The following is a 3,760-nucleotide window of genomic DNA, read 5'->3' on the forward strand; positions in this document are numbered from 1 at the left end:
TAGTCAGAGGAGCCAGGTGGTGGTGGTGGTGGTGATGGTGGTGGTGGGGTGTGTGTGTGTACTGCGTGTACAGGGTTGCATGTACACATGTGAAGGGCAAGGGTCCCAGCATTGGTCCTGATTGGTGGGTGAAGATTAGGGCCTCCAGGAGGGGGTGGTGGTTGAGGGTGGGCTCTGCCTGCATCCATTAACCTGCTCTACCACTTACAAGTTGGGCGATCTAGTTACTTAACCTCGGTGAGCCTCAGTTTCCTCATCTGTGAAGCAGGGATGATAAGAGCACCTATTTCGTGGGCACATTGAGAAGATTCGGGAAGCTAGCACAGGTGAGACTCTGACAAGGATTCTAAGCCCCTGGCGACCCGCCCACAGTGCGGGGCATTGTTATCAGGGTTCTGAGCTGCGGAAGTGATGGACGCGCCTCAATTAGCCACAGATCAATTTGCTGAAGAGCGATTTGCTGGATGGCTCTGGCACTGGAGTTCCAAGGATACTTTCTGAGGCTTCAGTTCTCCCATTTCCTCCTCTCTCATGCTGCACCGTGATATGAGGAAAGGGATGCTCCTGTACACTGAATTTTCTCTATTTCTGGACTTATGTCCTGCCCTGACATCTAGCCCATCTTGGTCCCATCCTGCTGCCCCTGTTGTCTGGGCACATGGTGCATTGATGGGCTTTCTACTAAACCCAGTTTACAGTTCTCTCCTTTTTCGTGGACTTTTGTCTCTGTCTCTGGCAGAGAAATGGCAGTGATAGGTAGTCATGTCTTTTGGTTTTGATGAAGTGACTTATCTTGGATTGACTTCAGCTGAAATGCCAGAAGCAGGCACTGGGCTCAAAGCCAGCCATTCCAGGTGTCGGTGATTCTGGCTTTGGCCACCTTTGCCCAAAGCCTCACCCTTGTTATTCCCTTGACTTGTAAGTGGATTACATCATCCTGCCCCATGACCTTTCATGTTACATGATAAGAACTGGCACTAATGAGTAATTAACTGATCTGTTTACACAGTGATTTGACCTCTGAACTCACCATCTTGCTGAAATTTGAGGGTGGTTGTGCAAAATAGAAATGGTTCCTTCTTTCATGTGTTCATTCAAAATCACCATGCCGACGAGGGCAGCCTCAGGCCCCAGGAATACAGAATGAACATGCTGTTGTTCCTACTCAGGAGGATCCCATAATTTAGTTGGAGAGACTCACTGTACCATCAGGGTACCCACAGGCGCCACTGCTCCAGCCCAGGAGGGAAGGAGACAGGGTCTGTATTAGTTTGTTAGGGCTGCCAGAGCAAAGCAGGATGGACTGGGGGCTTCAACAACGGAAACTGGTCCTCCCACAGCTCTAGAGGCTGGAAATCCAAGATCAAGGTGTCAGCAGCGTTGGTTTCTTCGAAGGCCTCGCTCTTGGCCAGTAGATCCATGTCTTCTTCCTGGTCTTCATATGATCTTCCCTCTCTGAGGATCTGTGTCCTAATTTCCTCTTCTTATAAGGACACCAATCATATTGGATTAGGACCCAGTCATATGACCTCATTTAACCTTAAACATCTCTTTAAAGTCCTACCTCCAACTATAGGAACCTCTGAGGTGCGGAGAGATGCAGTGGCCATGGGCTTAGACTTTGGGGCCAGACCACCCGGGTTAAATCTTGGCTCTGTGGCTGTGTGACCTTGTCCAAGTGACCTAACTCCTCTGTGCCTGTAAAAGCGGATGATAATGAGAGAACATCCCATGGACTGTTATTCTGGGGACTGAGGAGAGGACTTAGGAAGGCGTCTTGCATGAAGAGCTCTCGATGACTCCTGGCTGCGTCTATTGTAGGTTCAACCATTTGGTGGCTGTGGTCTCCTGTCTGGTTGTCTCTGTCCCTATGTCCCTTATGCCTTTTACAAAAGCTCTTTAGTGCATTTTATGGGGGCTTCAGGCAGCTTCAGACGTAGATGCATGTGTGAAACCCACCGTGTTTACGCTTCTGAGCGGAATCTTGCAGATGAAGAGGCATTCAGAAGGGAACGAGCAGGCGGAGCAGAGGTGGGAGGTGTGAGGTAGACGGGCTGTGCAGGGAACTGCAAAGACTCCAGCCTGACTCAGCGTGAGGTCTGAGCATGAGCGTTGGGAACACAGCTGGGGTGTCACTTGTCACCTGGATGAGGCACAGGCCATGCGAGACTGTGGGAGGGGTCAGTCGGGGGCACCCTGATTAGATGCGCAAAGGTTGCCCTGTGTTAGGTGATCAGAAAGGAGGCTGTGGTCATTGTCTAGGTCAAGGTGGTGAGGGTCTGCACGGGGGAAGGGAGTGGGAAGAGAGGAAATTTTTTGAAAGATATTGAAACTCTTAAAAATATTGTTAGTTTTTCCTTCCTAAAATCTTATAACAAAGAATTTCAAATGCCGAAAATTTGAACAGAAAGATGGAAAAAATTGTAAACACCCAGGTACCACCCTCTTGCTTGAATAGTCAGTGACTGGCTTTATCTGCATCATCCCCCATCTTGCCATCCCCCTCTATCCATCCATCAATCTGCTTTATTTTGTGACTCGTTTCAGTGTACGTGCTGGGTGAGGACACTTCGCCCTGAATACTACAGCATGAATGTCATTAACTAGATGAACTCCGGCATGTAAGTAATTAACTCTTTCTTTAAAATTGTTCGTGTTTCATTCGCTGTAGATCTTTTTTTTTTTTTTTTTTTTTTTTTGCTTTAACGTTGATCTTAAAAAATGTCATGTTGGAGTAAAATTTATCTTAATTACTGAGAATTTGGCAGTTTTGCATTCATGTGGAATGCCTCAGCCTCCTTGGCCCGGTCCCTGCCCTGCCTGAAAGTCCTGGCTGAATTTTTTAAACACACCATGTCTGTAAGGGAAGAATGAGCTCTGCTTATTGCTGTTGTTAGTTCCTTTGGGATTTGTCTTTTCTCTGCCGACAGTTCACTCACTGTGGAAACTTTATAGAAAAAATTTCTACCCCAGGGTAGGAGGAGGAGAGAGGGAGGCTTTTCAACACAGGACGTTTGACATCCTGCAGGGGTGGGGAAGGTGGGGCTGGAGGTCCAGCTCAGGGCCCTGAGCTCACACAGCTGGAGAGACACCCCCAGCCCCAATCAGAATCCAGGAAACTGAGTCCTGAACATTTATGACTCAGTGGCTCCCCACACAGCAGGGGGTAAGGAGAGCCATTTAAACACAATCAATAAGGAGGAAAAAGGTAAAGAGCTCAGAGTCAGCTAACTCCCAAACTTTTAATTATTTTTCAGCCACAACTTGAACTCATGTCTCCGCCTCTTGCTGACAAAAACTACATTGCGTAAGTTGTGGCTACGCTATAATTCTTGTCCTTTTGGCCACTAGTTGAACAGTTTATGAGCTCACATGAATGAACAGTTCTAGAGGGTCTGCTGAGGATCAGGTATCTGATGGGCAAGGTCACATGTTGTCTTCACTCAAAGCCACCAGCAGGCCGACTTGCAGATCCAGGCCCCAAACCCCTCAGGTCACAGACTAGGGTCTGGTCTGGCATGTGCTCCTTTAGGAGGGAAAGACAGAGCTACTAGTGCTTATTTTATAAATGAGGCCACTGAGGCGGAGAGGGTCTAATGACTCACCAGGGCTGCATATCAGTCACAGCCTGTGGGTCCCTACCAGCCAGCTATCTACCCAGCAGGAGCATAGGGGTCCCAGGGTCCATAGAAAGCAGGTTCCCAACCACACCCTTTGCTTGTCCCCCTCTACCTCAGGCAAATTCTCACAGGTTATTAAC

The 3,760-nt window shown here is 48.4% G+C and overlaps 1 long non-coding RNA gene across 1 annotated transcript; it reads left to right on the forward strand.

Moving 5' to 3' along the window:
* The first annotated feature begins 258 nt into the window (after positions 1 to 258).
* LOC130829444 (uncharacterized) lies at positions 259 to 3,310 on the forward strand. The gene is made up of 3 exons (XR_009047520.1): positions 259 to 326; positions 2,548 to 2,621; positions 3,258 to 3,310. It is a non-coding gene; the product is annotated as an uncharacterized LOC130829444 (long non-coding RNA).
* Positions 3,311 to 3,760: the final 450 nt, after the last annotated feature.

This window comes from Hippopotamus amphibius, chromosome 9 (genome assembly GCF_030028045.1).
Source record: "Hippopotamus amphibius kiboko isolate mHipAmp2 chromosome 9, mHipAmp2.hap2, whole genome shotgun sequence".
In the NCBI taxonomy this organism is placed as follows: Eukaryota; Metazoa; Chordata; class Mammalia; order Artiodactyla; family Hippopotamidae; genus Hippopotamus; species Hippopotamus amphibius.